Source organism: Antechinus flavipes, chromosome 2 (genome assembly GCF_016432865.1).
Source record: "Antechinus flavipes isolate AdamAnt ecotype Samford, QLD, Australia chromosome 2, AdamAnt_v2, whole genome shotgun sequence".
NCBI classification, from domain to species: Eukaryota; Metazoa; Chordata; class Mammalia; order Dasyuromorphia; family Dasyuridae; genus Antechinus; species Antechinus flavipes.
The window spans coordinates 652,101,532-652,117,491 of NC_067399.1; the positions used below are offsets into that span (position 1 = coordinate 652,101,532).

General features: G+C 44.1%; 2 protein-coding genes across 4 annotated transcripts in view; one reads left to right on the plus strand and one right to left on the minus strand.

Annotated features, from left to right (window-relative positions):
• NRG4 (neuregulin 4) overlaps nt 1-7,113 on the minus strand; it is a 98,943-nt gene extending 91,830 nt beyond the window's left edge. The window contains exon 1 of one of the 2 annotated variants that reach the window (XR_007951231.1): nt 6,966-7,113. The gene's annotated coding sequence lies outside the window, so the exon portion shown is untranslated. The remainder of the gene's footprint in view (nt 1-6,965) is intronic. The other variant, XM_051982435.1, reaches the window with a different exon arrangement.
• A 200-nt stretch (nt 7,114-7,313) lies between these two features.
• TMEM266 (transmembrane protein 266) overlaps nt 7,314-15,960 on the plus strand; it is a 138,600-nt gene continuing 129,953 nt past the window's right edge. For both annotated transcript variants that reach the window (XM_051982437.1, XM_051982438.1), the window contains exon 1: nt 7,314-7,447. The gene's annotated coding sequence lies outside the window, so the exon portion shown is untranslated. The remainder of the gene's footprint in view (nt 7,448-15,960) is intronic.

Below are 15,960 nucleotides of genomic sequence, written 5' to 3' on the forward strand. Positions count from 1 at the left end.
CAAGAGAAGACTCAAAAATGTCAAAGGGGAAGTCTGTAGTCCAGCTGGCTCTACCTGCCTAAGTAGAATGAATAGACTATGGGTGTGATGAGGAGATTCTAGGATCCCAGTCAGCTGATAGTCGCTCTCCAAGAGTTCTGAAGAAATGGAGATTGACTATGAGGAAATAGGATGTTCACATCCCCCATTTCCCATTCACAGAGCAGCAGGCTACCCTTAACTCTACAATAAAATGCAAAATCTTCATCCCAGAATTTAAACCCCACCTCAAATTGGTTCCCACTTACCAATCCCTTCTTATTTCATATTGTCCTCCCTTTCATAGCCTCATGGTTCTCTTCAACCTGATCTACAAATGATTGGCTGTATTCGATATTCCATTTTCCAAACAAGAAGGAAATGGCCTCCATTTTAGAGACCAACCACTAATGTCTGGGATGAACTTGCTTTTCAGTTCTACCTTTTAGAATTCCTAGCTTCCTTCTGAAACAGGAATAAACATTTATACAGCACCTACTTTATGCCAGGCACTGTGCCGAGTATTTTACAAATATCATCTCATTTGATCAACCCTGGGAGGTAGGTACTATTATTATCCCCCTTTTACAGATGAAGAAACTGCCGCAAACTTGCCCATGATCACACAGCTGGAAGTGGCTGATGCTGGGTTTGGACTCAGTGCATCCTGACTCCTGGCAAGGTGCTGTATTCCCTGAGCCACCTAAATGCTTCCAAGCCACAAAGGAGCTCTCCCTTTTGACGTGACTGTGCAATAATTTGCATACATCTTATATTTACTCATTTATTCACATGGTATATTGACTACCCCCTTACCCAAGTAGGTCGCAAAGTTCTTGAGGGCAGGGTTAATCTCATTTTTGCCTTTGTATTCTGATGGTTAACTATGCTTTACAGAGAGAGAGAGAGAGAGAAAGAGAGAGGGGGGGGAAGAGAGAGAGTGTGTGTAAATGCTTTATAAATGATTGCTGAATTTAATTGAATTGAGATCCCTCAAAATATGTAAACCCATTGTATAAAGGTTTGAAAAGGAAATTAAACAGATTATAAAAGGTGATAAGCCTGATAAAGAGGATCCAGACAATAGCTCAGAAGACTACTGTTATAAGAGGTGTCCCAAAAGTTTCAGTGCAGCTTAAGCTTTTTTTTTTTTTCTTTAATAAGCTTAAACCTGCTTATATATAGGATGCCCAGTTTAAATATGCTGCCCGTTAAAAAGTTGTTGCTAAGAATTTTTATATCTATCCAATTATTTTACTAAATAAATTAAATTTCCCCAAAACTCCATGTCTTTTTGTAGTCATACGGCTACAGTGGGTAAAGTGCCAGACACAGAATCAGGAAAACTCCTCTTTGTGAGTTCAATTCTGACCTCAGACACTTATTGGCTGTGTGACCCTGGGCAAGTCACTTAACCCTGTATATCTCAGTTTCCTCATCTGTAAAATGGGTTGGAGAAGGAACTAGCAAACCACTCCAGTATTTTTGCCAAGAAAACCCCAAATAGGATCATGAAGAATCATAAATGACTTTAAAAATGACCGAACAATAACAAAGCAAAAAACAGGTAATATTTACTTCTTCATTATTTGAAATGACAAAATATTCAAATGTATCAATTTTCCATTTCCTATTCCTAAACCTTCTTTAGTTTGTTTAAAAAGTAGAGGAGAGGGAGAGAGAAATCATGGTTTCTTCTTCTCGAATGAAATATATTTCCCAAGACATGTCTGAATAAAACTAATCTATCCATCTCTGGAGAGTTTTAGTTTGGAAAATCATCTAGTGACAGTTTGGATTCTGAAATCATCTGAAATCATGCTGATGATTTCACTTGATATATGATTTCTCCTCCTTTTCAATATAAATAGGAGTGGGAGCCCTGTAGGATGGAAAGAATGTTGGACTCTGTTAGAAAAGGGCTGGATTTGAACCCTGCCTCTAACATCATGAACAGGGACATATCAAGCAAGGGTCTTCCTCTCTTCATCTAGAGTAGTGCTTGATCAAGCCTGGACCAAGGTCATCCAGTGTAGCCCCAGACATGGAGATTTGCCTTGACTTTCCTTCAGTGACTGGAAGAGAGAGTGAAGCTGATGACTTTGTACAACTCTGCCTCACTCGATACAATTTACAGGCAAGTCAAGACATCTCTTGTGATGACATCAGTTCTCTTCGAAAACAAAGGATCAGCAACAACCCCCTCCCTAACGTGAATGATGTGAAAATCCAATGGGGGACTGTAGAGAAAAGCCTATTGGAAATCATTCTGAATTTGTGATAGTTTGACCTGAGTGGATCTGAAATTTATTCTTTTGAAAGCTTTCCTCACAGAGCCTAGGACCTAGGCCCCCAGTAAGTGTTTGTTGAATGAATGTCAAAGTATTTGTTACTAGAGTGTAAACAAGAGAGCAGGAAGTACTTTCTCCCAAAGAGGAGGATAAATCGGCCTTAAGGACGTTAGCCCAACAAATCAACAAATATTTATAGAGACTAAGGCACTGGGTTGTCTGAGCTTCATTTGAGTTTCAGCTATTGTATGAAAATGAATTTTGCATTCAGAAATTTATTAAGGCATGACCAGTAAAACTTCTACGTAGAAATATTTTAATCAATATAATTATTGTAAAGATGTATATAACCTCACATAATAAAACTGCATTTCTTTTAAAAAATAATCTCTATTTCGAATTTTTTATTAACTCAGATTGGCTTTCTCCTCACCTTGAAAATTTACTTTAACTCACTGTTCAGAGGGATAAGGATAAGGGCTGGAGTTTATTGCATTGGCTTGGGGAACTCCTTAATAAAGAAACTCCCTTCCCTTGTGTATAATTTAAAGTCTTTGAGAAGCACTCAGGGCATTGAGGGATTAAGTGATTTCCATAGAAGTCAGAAAGTTATTAGTTATGACGATTCTTCATAACCCCATTTGGGTTTTGTTTTTGTTTGTTTGTTTTGACAGAGATATTGAAGTGGTTGGCCATTACCTTTTCCAGCTCATTTTATAGATGAAAGAAACAGGGTAAAGTGACTTTCCCAGAGTCACACAACTAAGTGTCTGAGACTAGATTTGAACTCAGGAAGAGTTCTAAATCTTCCTGACTCTAGATTCTGCACTCTATCCACTGTTCCCCCTAGCTGTCCCCAAAAACTTAGTTCTAATCTGATCTCACATTTTCGTGCTCCAAGCATGTCACTTAACCTTTGTCTGCCTCAGTTTTCTCATCTCTAAAATGGCACCTGTATAATAGCATCAACTGCCCAGGATCAGTTGAGATAATAATTATAAAGCACTGGCACACCATAAGTGTTATATAAATGTTATTGACTTTTGTTATTGGTATTCTTGAACCCAGCCAGCTCCCTGTCTACTAAAACTCCACAGCACCTCAAAACTCACTGCTTGGAGAGCCCTCAATGATGCAAACACATCATGGAAGCGTTAAAGATAGTTTATTTCAATCAGTTTCATGCAGGTTTTAAATGCTATTTTAATTTTCACCAATTGGGTTTCAAAGGATTTATTTATTTTATTTACACCGATAGTTTGCCCCTAGAAAATGGGTATTCTTTTAGCTTTGATAGTATAATCTTTTCAAGACAGGATGTGGACAAACATAATCTCTCATCTGCCATCCCATCATCTTGCAACTAGCACTCATGCACGGATTTTCTTATTAAATAAGTGTATAAAAAGTCAGAGCTCATGATAATAGAAGTAGAAAACAGCCTGTCCAATAAAGGACATTTCAGTCTAAGAGACCAGATCTGGAGTGGCCACACTAGGATGCTAACCGGTGCAAGGACAGAGGAAAAAAAAAAAAAAACCTGAAAACTGAATTCAGCCACCATTGTATTTCCTTTTTCACTTAACATTACCTTGTGGCTTTATCTCATTCACCCACTAGGACGCCTTGGAATCAGTCACCTGCTGCCTGTTGAGGCAGCACCTGGACTATTTATAGCCCTACACCAGGGCTAAAGAGGTGATTTTTGTTCCTCTGGACCAGCTGCATTGCTTCCCAAGCTAAATTTGGAGGCTGGATGCAAAGTGATGGTGGTGGTTGCTGTGTGTATAGGGAGTCTGATTGCTTCTGGTGGTGGTGGGGAGAGTGGGGCTGTGCCCTATTGATGCTCATCTGCCCTTTCCCTCCTCTCTGAGGGGCTCTTGGATTCCATTCCACACCTTTAGGAAAGCGATGTTGGTGGGAAAGGTTTTAATGGGGGAGAGAAGGGTGGGGGACATGGGGGAGGAATGTATGCAGCAGGGGCTGACACCACCAGGGGTCAGCACAAAGCTGCTCCAGCCTCCATACACACATACACCCCTGAGGACTTTTACCCAAGGGCAATGTCTAGCCCACAGTAAGGGCTTAATAAATGGTCTCTCTTCAACCGGTTGACTCTTTAAGACCATACATAAATTTTGTAGCTAAAATCTCCATGATATTAAGAAGGCAGAGGAAGGAAATGAATGCTTTGATTGTATAAACCGTCCTGATTGCAATCCACAGGAACGATAGTCCCTGTATTTTTGCAATTTTCAATTTCAAGGAGCAAGGTGGCTCCTGGGGAAAAACAGGATTTCATTTTAGTCCAAATAGAAGACTACAGAGATATCAAAGTGAATGGATGTGATATCCATCCCACTCCTTTGGCAAATCCCAGGACACCTTCACCTCTCTCGGTTTAGCCTCCAACTAGGATCAGGGATTCAGATCAGGGAACCAAGAGATCATCGAATCCAAAGCTTCTTAAACTGAGTCTTTATTCCATTCAAAACTGAATATGGGAAGGGTCACAAAATTATGATTTATTATCAGCGAATGTTTGATTTGTACCTATGTACCTGGGGTAGAGAGAAAAAAAGAAAAGGGGTCGAGAATGGGGAAAGCTTAAGAAGCCCTGGGTTTATCCAACCCCCTTACTTTAGATTTCAGGAGCTATGGCCTAGGAAGTCGAAGTAAATTGTTCTACATCAAGGAGCTGCAATTTGAACCCAGGTCCTCTGCCCCCAGAGCCCTTAAGCTTTCCTCTATCTTACGCAGTTTCTCATAGCACCAAGGAGATTTGGTGGGGGGGAAGTCTGTTTTAATCACACTATTCTTGGAGCAGTGTTCTAACTCCCTGCTCAAACCTTCCCCCTCACAAATCCTAGTAAATAACAGGCCAAGGATATAGCAAGAAATAAGCAAACTATGACTAGAGCACATTGCCTGGCATACAGGAGGTGTTTAATAAATGTTGGTGGATCGAACATCGGAAACTCCAATGGAAACATTTTTAAAGGTACATTATCATCCCCTTTGGGCCTTTCCACCTGATTTGCAGAAGAAAATCTATTTTGATTGTGAATGCTTTGTAATTAGGGATTGACTTGCTTTTTGGTAGAATTTACTACAATGCTTTACACATAGTACGCGTTTAATAAATGATTCAAAGCTGGCACTGTCATAAAGTTAAGTGGCGGCCTGGGTCAGACCTGGAGTAAAAAATCAGGAATTAGATTCCATCTCCTCTTCTCCTGCTTCCTAGCTCAGTGGCCCTGAGCAAACCCCTGCTTCTTTCAGTCTGTTTCTTTTTCTGAAAAATGGGGACCATATTCATACTCCACAGATGTCTCTTATTATTACTTCTTCTGACTGCTCTTTTGTGCATTCGACATCCCCTAAGTCTTGAATTTGAAGTTTAAATTCAACTAGCAAAGACTCATACCTTGTTGAAGTAGGAGTCTTTTAACTCCCAGCTCCCTTCAAGGGAGCCAGCTCAAATCTGGCATCCTATGAAAATTATTTTCTAATTTCCTCGTTAGGATTCTATAGTTTTCTTCCCACTTCCTTTAGCCCAGTTTAGTTATTCAGGATATATTCTGTATTTCCTAATCTTCAGGAGTGTGGATTGCAAACTCCTTGAGGGCAGGAATTATTCTTTTGTTGTTCTTTTCTCTTTGAATCTCCAGAGCCTAAAGGCTTGGAATTAGGAGGTGCTTAATAAATGCTTGTTTAATTACCGGATCAGGGGTCTTGACAAGGTGAGAAGGCCTGGGGTAGCTAAATAAATGGTACCTCCAGGCCTAAAGTAAGGGAGCCCCATCTTCCTGAGTTCAACTCCGACCACAGACCCTAGTTGTGTGATCCTGGACCAGTCACTTCACCCTGTCTGTCTCCATTCCTCATCTGTAAAATACGACGAAGAAGGAAAAGCAAACTGCTCCAGCCAAGAAAACCCCCAAAGAGACTGATGAACAACAGAGCAAAAAAGGAAGGCCGGAATAAAAGTCCCTCCTGGGATGCAGACAAGCTGAGCGATCTCTCAGTGCCTCAGTCAGGAGCTGCTGTCCCACATCCGAGGAAGGAGTTTCCACACTAGGACTTTCCAGCTTTCCTTTCCCCACCCCCACCCTCCCAAAAAATAAATAAATAAATAAAGCCTGGACTTTTATAAGGGGCAACAGAGCCAGCTTCTATTCAGGGAAGTTACAGGCGGTGGGAACTCTGGGGCAATTAGGATGGGGCAATTCCCAATCCGGATTAGGTCTTGGAGGGAAAGATGCGGAAAGGGAGAAAGAGAAAGCACCAGACGTCTACTTCACACACCGGCCTAGGGTTTCCGTCTACGTAGCTGCTCTGCTGGGCAAACAGTCTTCCCCAGAGCATCAAAATGGAAGCTTAGATCTCCACCGGCTCTAGGCGGTGTGCGACCACCCGACAGCCTCGGCGGCTCCACAGGAGCGGTCTGGAGGAAAGCACGGGGAAGCCTCCAGGGATTACAGGATTGGAAGGTATCGTCGCCGGGCCAATCCCCCTCTCTGCGCCTCAGTTTCCTTATCTGTAAAATTGGATCGTGCTATTTATACTCTCCGCCTCACGGGGTGTGTGAGAGGAAGCGCTCTGGAACGCTCAACGGGCTAAGGAAAAAGCGAGCCGTTATGAAGTCACACTTACCCCCTCCAAACCTCAGTCTTCGCATCTGTGAAATAGGCAGGGGGCCTGCTCCGGGTCCCCGCTGCTCTTCTTATTAGTGTTGTTCTCCTCGTCGTTATACGTCAGAGGCCTCCCCAGCACGTGACGCGCCCTCCCCCCACCCACGCTCCGCTGTCCAGCCCGGCCGGGGCGCCCCCTCCCCCGCCGCCGCTGTGCCCGCGCCCATCCCCGGCCCTCCCTCCCCCCCTCCCGCGCGCCCCCGAGCCCTCCCGGCGCGGCCCCGTGGAGGAGCGAGCTTGCGAGCGTGCCCGTGCCACGCGCGAAGTGGGCGGAGGGACGAGTGCCCCCGGGGGGAGGGGGGCGGGGGAGAGGGGAGCCCCGGGAGCCCGAGCCCGAGCCGCTGCTGGCTGGCTGGCTGGCGTCGTTGTCAGCGCCGCAGACCCGGGCGGGAGAACCAGCACCCTGGCCAGCGTCCCCGGCTCCAGCATCCCCGGCAGCAGCAGGTATGTCTATCCCTTTAAACCCGGCCGCAAAGCCCGGGCATCCCGGGCTTCCCCGCCCGGCCGGCCGGGCCCCTCGGCCGGGGGGAGCCGCGGGTGGGCACGGGGCGTGCGGGGCAGCGGTGGGCTCTCGGCGCTGACCTTCATCTCTGCGGGCCCGGGTGGGGAGCTGGCCGGGCTCGGGGGGGAGGGGGGCGCAATGCTCAGGGCAGCCAGCCGGGCGGCCAGCGAGCGCCGGGCACCTGCCTGCCTGCAGCTCTCGCTCTTGCATCGCTCGCGCCCGGGGTCCGACTGCAGATGCCTTCCCTTCCATTCTTTGCCACCCTGTGCCATCTTGCATTTATTAATAAAACATGCAAAGTAGAGTGGGGAAAAGGAGGGGGGGCTTTGGGAAACCCCATTGCGGTGCAGCCTCCCGGGAGCGGGAGCAGCCCCGGCGGCAGATGGGCTCGTGTTTTCCGTCCCCGGAGGCGGTGGGGAACTTTCAGTCCCCCGGAGCGGAGACGTGTGGTCTGCCTCCGAGATGGGCTCCCCGTGACCACTTCCCCTTTTGTCGGAGAGGTGGAGAGGAGCCCGGAATCCTCCGACCCGCGCCTGCGATGTGTGTGGGAGTGAAGGATGGAGGGCTTCCCCCTAGTCAGGCCGGAGTCCAAGGCAGTTGCCAGGTGGAGGCAAAGACAAATGTCTCTCCCCGTTCTCCCATTTGTCAAGGAACCTTCGACCTAGAAAAATCGCTTTCCATTTTGGCTTAGCAGAGGCCTTGAACAAAATCGGCGAGACTTTCTGGGGGGGAATAAACACTCAGAAACTCATTAGAGGGTTTTGCATCCTGGCCATGACTAAGATTCCACCTGTTGGAAGTCCAAGCCCAGGAAGAGGCTGTCACCCGGCTCATCCCTGCCCACCCTACGGGGACGGAGGGGATTCCCAGGGCCGGCCCCTGTGCACAGGGCCGGCGGCGTTCTCCCGAATGAGACCCATCCCTTGGAGGATCTTCTGGGATAATGGCATTGAAGTTCCCCTTGCGCCGGATCCCAGTCTATCAATGATGTCACAATTCCAGTGTTCTCTGAGGCCCTGGCTTCCTCATTTTCCTGATGCTACAAGCAACAGTTTGGAAGGTTTAGGAGGAGGAGAAAGATGTCAGCAAATGCTTATCTTTCTTTCCCACCCCAATACAGTTCTCTCTCTCCTCTCTAGTTCCGTGGTTGCAAATGAGGGTAAGGGAAAGAAGCTGGAAGGTATTGCAAACTCTCAGGGCGAGCTGCCGTGGATTTTTATACCGTTTTCTTGTAAGATGTTCAGAGCACAGCTTCTAATACTGTCATCGAATGGGAAAGGGACAGGGCAAAGATGAGGCGGAAGTTGGAGACCTTGGGTTCAAATTCTGCTGCTCTCACTCCCTTTCTGACCTTGCTTCCAGCCCTTAATTTCTCTAGACTGCAGCCTCTCATCTGCCGAATGAGGAGGTCGGACTAGATGGCCTCCCGGGTCCCTTCCAGCCTGAAACCTCTCATCTTGTTTTTCACTCTCTCCATGATGTAGAGGGAAGCCTGAGATCTCAAAGGCCGTGCCAGGGGAGTGAAATCTGGTAGATCCTACAGGGATATAAAGCTCTCTGTGCATTCTCATCAAAGGGCAGCCAGAGAGCAGAGAGGGGGCTAGGACGGTGAGAGGCCTAGAGACCCTGCCCCAGGGGGGATTTGGGCAAGAATCTGGGCACATTTCAAATCCATGGTGGATTCTTTTCCTATTGACTTCAAACATATCTGAGTCTCTATCCTTATAAAAAATCAAAACAAACAAAAAACCATTCCCTAGACCCTGCCGTCTCCTCAAGTGGGCATCCTATATCTCTTGTTCTTTTCTCAGCCAGACACCTTGAAAAAAAGCCTCTACACTCACTGCCTCCACTTCCTCTCCTTTCACTTACTTCCCAAGCCCTTGCAGTCTGGCATCCAAACTTCTGGACTGAAATGATTATCTCCAAAATTACCCATTGGGAGACTAGAAGATCGGGAATCCCTTTGCCAAGAATAGGAAGGTTTGGAAGAGTTGGGAGAAAGAGAATTTATTCCATTTTGTATGGGTTGATTTTAAGATGTCTCTGACCATCCAATTAGAAATGGCCGAAAGGCAATTGGTGACATGAGGTTGAGGCTCCGAGAGAGATCTCCCAGGCTTTTCTTCTCCTCATTTTTTCCTACCTAGCTGCTACATTTGACATTAACCGGGTCACCCCTCTCCTGGCTACTCTCTCTTGTCTGGGGGTTTCCATCACACCATTCTTTCCTGGTTTGCCTCTTACTTGCCCAACTGCTACTTCTTTCTTGAGTTCCCTTTCTTTCTTAGGTCATCATCCTGATCAAGGCCCCTAACTATCTCAAAGAGATTTAGTCCTTAGCTCTCTGTCCTTCTGTCTTCACACACTCTCTTGGTTTTAACCAACATTTCTGGACAGATGACTGCCAGATCTATGTGGTAAACCCCAGTCTCTCTCCAGATCTCATCCTCACATCACCAATTCAGCATCGCAATTCAGCTAAATCAACTAGCCCAAAATGGAATGCATTCTTTTCTCCCATCTTTCTCAAACCTCATTATTCTCATTAAAGGGACCACCATCCTTCTAGTCTTCCAATTTGTGGTCCCAGAATTGACCTCGGCTCTTCCCTTTACTTCGCCTCGCTTATTTAATCCGTTGCTGAATCTTGTCGTTTCTGCCTTAACACCATTTTTCACACTCAGGTCCTCTCTACTCACACAACTTCCATCTTAGTTCAGGCTCTGTTCTCCTCTTGCTTGGATTATTGCAACTTTCTCCCAATCGGTCTTCTTGCCTCCAACCTCTCTCCATTCCAGTCAATCTACCACACTGCTTTCAAAATAATGTTTCATAAACAAAGCTCTGATCATGTGATTCCTCTGCTTAATCGATTCCTGTGACTTTCGATTGCCTCCAGGGCAAAATATAAGCCCCTCTGTTTGGCTTTTAAAGCCCCATGTGATCTTTTCAAAGCTATCTTTTCAGTATCACAGGGTACGATTGCCCCTCTTGTGCCCTGATCCCCACCAGGCTGGTCTTTTCTTTGTTTCTCACATACAACACTCATTTCCCATCTCCGTGCTTTTGCACTTGCTCTGCCACATGCCTGAAATGCCTTCCCTCCTTACTTCTGCCTCAGAATTCCCCTTTCTTCCTTCTGGACCCAGTTTGGGAACCCTCTTCTTCATAAATCCTTTCCTGCCATCCCCTCTCCCGCAAATGCGAGTTCCCTCCCTCTCAAAAGAGTTTTTTAATTTCACTATTTAGTAAACTCTTTATAAATTTAGTTTGTGCACAAAGCCATCCACAAAAAATCTTAACTAAGGTGAGCAGGGGTTGTGATTTGCCTGGAGAGAGTGTTCACACTAACATAACCCAGTCCTTCAGGTCCTCATTTCATGAATGAAGAAACAAGAGAAGGGACTCGTACATGGTTACACAACTACAAAATGGTGGGGCTGAGAAGCAAGATCTCAAGTCTAGAGCTAGAAGGGACCGATCCAGTGCCATCATTTTACAGATGGGGAAACTGAGGCTTAGGATGTTAAGTAATCTTATGTAAATTACTGTAAGATTCTTTAATAACTAGTACAAAATTGCCTCATTCCTTAAATTTTCATTTAGTTTCACAACTTAATCACAAGTATTATTTCTACCACCACCTCCTGGAAAACCTAGCACCCAAGAGACCAGGGGCCTTGCCCCAAGACACCTAGGCTAAGATTAAGAAAATGTAAAATGCTCAAGGCAGCCTTTACTGGAAGTGGAGTTATAAAATGGGTCAGCACGGGATCTGCGTTATCCCTCTGTGTTTTTATAAAATGGAGCATAAGCTATGCTTCAACTTAACTTCCTCCAACAAGTAATTAAGTCTGCCTGTTTCAGAGGTAATTTGATTCCCCCTGTCCCTAGTTAAGCATCCCAGATAAGGGTAAGAAAGTGAGAGAGATGGCGCCAAATGAATCATCCACTCCTTTCCCTTAACAGCTCCTCTCACCTCCCAGACCTCTTCTCTCCCTGTCCAGTCCTGGGGCTACACATGAGTACAGAACTGCCTCTCACAAGCTGGTATGTGCTGAAAACATTATCAAAGGAGGGGGGAAAAATCAAACCCATATCACAGCCATCAACCATAATGGAGTTTTTTCCAGGGACACGAAAAGTCATTCATGTGCACCTTTATACTTGCCATATTCAGCTAGGAGAGGGAGGCGTTTGTATTTTTCTAGATGTCTTGCAATTTAGGTGTTGAGCTGTGCTCCTGGGCTTTTCAGAGAATCACAGAATCTCAGCTGGAAGGGACCCAAGAGGTCACTGCCTGAAACCTCCTCCAGAACAGGAATCCCCTTGACACCATCCCTGTCAGAATGGTTATTCTGTATTAAAGCCCCATGGCAACTGTGTGATGCCGAACAGCTCTTGTTGTTTGTCCTTTGTCCTTCAAGACCATGACATCAGGGAGGCGATGCCCTGTCGTGCAGTGAATTGAATTGAAGTGAGGGAGGGCTGTGAAAAATCCCCAGCCTCACTCTCTCCTCTGGAGCCCCTTGGGTCCAGTGGCAAAATATAGATCAGGATGGCTGGAGATGGCCTGGATGCAGTGGGAGACTTTGCCCTTTTTAAGCTGAGATCTTTAATAGATCTCAATTCGACTGAGGCAATGCCCAATGATTTAGGGAGGTAAGAAACCACAGAATACTTTAAGTCTGGAGTTCTCAGATACTTACTAGCTAGATGACCCTGGGCGCATCACTTCTTATCTCTCTCTGCCTCAGTTTCCTCATTTGCAAAATCGAGATAACAAGAGAATCTACCTCACAGTGTTGTGAATATCAAATGAGAAAATCTTTGAAGTGCTTAGCACACTGCTGGCATATAGCAGGTGCTCTATTAATGCCTTTTCCTTTCACTTCTCCACCTTCATAACCCACTCCTACCCCATCTTTCCAGCTTAATCATACATTACTTCTCAACTGATCTTCTTACTCACCACGATGTCCGACTTTTCATCTTCATACCTTTGTACAGGTTGTCCCCCAAACCTGCAATATACTCTTTCTTCACCTTTGCCTTAAAACCCCTAGTTTTTTTTTTTTTTAAAGATTCAGTCTCTCTGAAGCCTTTCCGGATAGTCCCAGCTGCCAGCACCTTTCCTCCTCAAAATCATTTGCATTTATTTTTAAACCGTATTTTGTGTATAACTATATCCATACATGTCTCTCTCAATAGAATGTAAGTTTCTCCAGGGCAGAAATCTTGATATTTCCAGTGCCTAATACGGTGAATGGCACACAGTAGATGCTTCATTCATTCTTATTGCTTTACTCAAACACATCTGGTGATGGGAGCCCACTCTGCTTTTGTAGTTAAGTGAAGAAACTTTCATTAAGCCCTTACTGTGTTCCAGGTATTGGGTTAAGTACAGGGGATACAGATATATGGTGGGGGAGACATTTCCTATCCTTGAGGAGCTGGCATTCTTATGGGTAAAATAAGACTAAAAGGGAGCTGAAAAGCTAGGGGTAGGGGAAGAAAAGAAGGTACCAGGCAACTCTGTTCAGGAAAATTTCTAATGCTAAGTATGGAAATCTGCCTCTCTACTGCCTTCAGCTCATTCTTGTTCATAGTTGAGTACAAGTGGGCAAATTAAAACAACTCTAAATCCTCTCCTCTCCACATTGCTGCCTTCACCTCCCCTCTTAGTTTTCCCTTTTTTAGACTAATAGTTACAATTCTTTGATCCTCATGTGGCCAAGATATTATAGATGTCATCTTTATTTAATTTAGAGCTTGGTACTAATAAATGCTGGTTGATTGAATGACTTGACAATGGTGGAATATCTATCTGTTTACATGCTGTGTCCCCTAGTAGAAAATAAGCTCTTTGAGGACAAGATCTGTTTTCTATTTTTTTCTATTCTTGACATTTAGCACAATGTCATGCATATAGTAGGTGGTTAATAGATGCTTGTTGAGTCAGATTGCTATTATCAGACTTCCCCCTGTTTTGAATACATAATCCTGTTCATGTAATCTAATATTGGAATGACCTTCATGTCACACTGCTGATGTATTTTGAACTTGGAATCCATTTAAAACCCAGGTCATTTTCACATTAATTATTGCCTAACCATGTCCCCTATGTCATCTACTTGTGCAATTGATACTTTGAACCCAAAAGTGGTTCTTTATATTTAATCAAGTTGAGGGTTGAGATTTATAGTTTTACCTGAACTAATGGAATTACAAAAGACATAACAATGTAATTACAAAATAACAAAAGTCACTTCAATGTATTCAACTAATCAATAGTTAAAAAGAGAGAGACATAAGGGATTTTCTTACAATCCTATCATAATATATGAATCATTCAGTAATTAACTTGAGAGAATGATAAGATTTTGGCCATTGGATGAAAACAGATGGTGATACGCAGGAAACATAAAATGCCGTAATTTGTGTCAAGTATTTTGCAAGCTTTAAAAGCACCATATGAATGCTGGTTGTTATTGTTGTCTGAAAGAATCAGACACAACTCTGGACCTATATAATTAAAACAACAATAAATGCAAGGGTAGACCAGTCTTTAGTATTCCGAAATTTAGAATTCCAGAATTGGAGCCAGGTCCTTGAGAAGGAAATACTCGTAGGAAAAAGACACAGTTTCTCTCTCTCATTTCTTCTTGCCTGCTCCCCGCCTCCCTATTCTCTCTTGATCATATTTGTTAGATTAGACTAATAGTCGGCAACGCATCCAACTGGGATCAGAGACTGGACTGGCTGTGAAACAATCAGGACAAACAGATGTGAAAAGAGAGTGTCTTGAGGAAGGAGGCACGTTCAAGGAGTGTGACTCTGATTCACACCAGAGAAAAATGTCAGCTCTAGACTCAAGGGTTTTACAGGAGTTGTGAGGTACCCTTTTGCTACTTGTGTATCCTCCACATATGCCTTATTATTAAAGTACTTGAGTATATTTGTGGGAGAGTAGGAGAATGTGCCCCAGGCTTTTGAGGGGAATATTTTGTACCAATTGTTCTTACTATGTTGTCTTTCTAATTACATTTGCTAATAGTTAATGAGAAGTATACTGTATTCTTGCATCAAAAACACAGTCCCAGGTGGTTCAGGACCATTCCAATAGACTTGTGATGGGGAGAGCCATCTGTACCCAGAGAGAGGACTGTGGGAACTGAATGTGGATCACAACATAGCATTTCCACTTTTTTGTTGTTGTTTGCTTGCATTTTGATTTCTTTATCATTTTTTTTCCTTTTTGATCTGATTTTCTTGTGCAGCATGATAAATATGGAAATATGTATAGAAGAATTGCACAAGTTTATCCCATATTGGATTATTTGCTGTTTAAGGGAGGGGGGGTGAGAGAGAAGAGAGGGAGAAAAATTTGGAACACAGCGTTTTGCAAGGGTGAATGTTGAAAATTATCTATGCATTTTTGAAAATAATCAACTGTAACACTAATAATAAAACAGTCCCTCAGGGTTATATCTAGGACTCAGAGTAAGGAGTGGTCAAGCAAGTCTGGGGTCCCCAGATCACAAAGGCAAAAACGAATCTGGGGAGCGGTCCCGAGGAGATGCTAAAACTCAATTAAATTCCATCTTATGAGATTCATCTCATCATTCTAGCCTTTTAGGAGCTTTTTGGAGGATGACTGTCATTCAGGGGGTTAACTGTATCTCCCAGAATTATGTCATCTACAGATTTGATAAGTGTGCCTTAATCCAAGTCAGTGATAAAATGAGGAATAGAATAGGCCTAAGATGGCTCCAATAGAAATCTACCTGCAGATTGATATTGATGCATTCGTGACCATTCCTTGGATCCAGTCCTTCACACCGGTTCCGGTTCCGAATCCATCAGAACTTGCCATCACCCAGGTCACATTTTATCCATCAGATATCTTGCTGCAGTCTACCTTTGCTTTCAAATAGCAACTCCTGATCCAGTGTTCTCTTTATCAGACCATGCAGGGACTAGGAATCAGCAAATATGTAGAAGATGGTGCTTGAACTAAGCCTTCGAGGAAACTAGAGACTCTAAGAGGAGGATTCGAGGAGGGAGAACACTAGCTGAACGAAGGAGTTCAATGATTACCAAGATACAGAGCTAACAGACAAGACTGTTCTGGATGAAGATCATCAAGAGGGGCCATTTGCAGGGATTATGGTAGAGTGAATAAAGGGAAAGAATATATAATATATAATATATATTACATGTGTGATATGTAGTATAATATATATAATAATATACTATAAAAAGTAGGAGGGAGGCAGATCATGAAGAACTTTGAATGCCAAAGGGAAAAGTTTGTCTTGGTTCTAGGGGCCATAGGGAGATACCGCAGGTTATTGAGTAGGGGAGAAAGTCACATGGTAAAATTTATGACTTTTCAATTTGGCAGGCTGGAGTACGTAAAGACTGGAGACAGGGACACCAATTAGGAGAC